At 35.4% G+C, this 796-nt stretch overlaps 1 protein-coding gene across 1 annotated transcript in view; it reads left to right on the forward strand.

Moving 5' to 3' along the window:
• The first annotated feature begins 495 nt into the window (after positions 1–495).
• LOC111089234 (zinc finger protein 2-like) overlaps positions 496–796 on the forward strand; it is an 18,698-nt gene continuing 18,397 nt past the window's right edge. The window contains exon 1 of the mRNA XM_022401362.1: positions 496–534. The gene's annotated coding sequence lies outside the window, so the exon portion shown is untranslated. The remainder of the gene's footprint in view (positions 535–796) is intronic.

Raw genomic sequence — 796 nt, forward strand, 5'->3', positions numbered from 1 at the left:
AAAATAGTAGTTCAATATAATTTTGAATGTAAGTCTACAAATATGATGACATGCTCTCTGACGCCTAGGTACCCGTCTTGATAGGGTTAACCCACACCTGCTACCTTTAAGGTTGTAACGCACACTGTTGAAATGGGTGTCTGCAAGACCACCACCCTGTTTCTACTGTTGAGCAGACTTTCCACATCCTACAAATAATGCTGGGTGCATGTGGTTTTCTTCCCTGTTCTTATGATTGAGTTGAGATTCACGCACTGCCCCATAATTCTGGGTTCAGTTTGGTGTACTTCTTGCCTCCTATGGTTGATGTGGAATTCTAGTTGTTTGCAGTATGGCACTCTGTTTACTTGCTGTTGGGGGGAATGTGTATATATTGTTCATGGGCCCTTCGCCCTAGCCACATAGATTACATTGTATATACTCATTTGTTTCAAAATTAAACAGTGATGTTTATGGAAAAACAAATTTATATGAAAATAACATAACATCATCTAATATACATGAAGGTGATGATAAACCATACAGTTATGTAACATGTGGAAAGGAAAGTGTAACATTGAATAACATAAAATAAACTAATATACATGAAGGTGATGATAAACCATACAGTTATGTGACATGTAGAAAGGAAAGTGTAACATTGGATAATGTATAACAATCTAATATACATGAAGGTGATGATAAACCATACAGTTATGTAACATGTGGAAAGTGTAACTTTAGATAATGTAAAACAGTCTAATATACATGAAGGTGATGATAAACCATACAGTTATGTAACATGTGGAAAGAAAAG

The sequence above is a fragment of the Limulus polyphemus genome, unplaced genomic scaffold (assembly GCF_000517525.1).
Source record: "Limulus polyphemus unplaced genomic scaffold, Limulus_polyphemus-2.1.2 Scaffold5638, whole genome shotgun sequence".
NCBI classification, from domain to species: domain Eukaryota; kingdom Metazoa; phylum Arthropoda; class Merostomata; order Xiphosura; family Limulidae; genus Limulus; species Limulus polyphemus.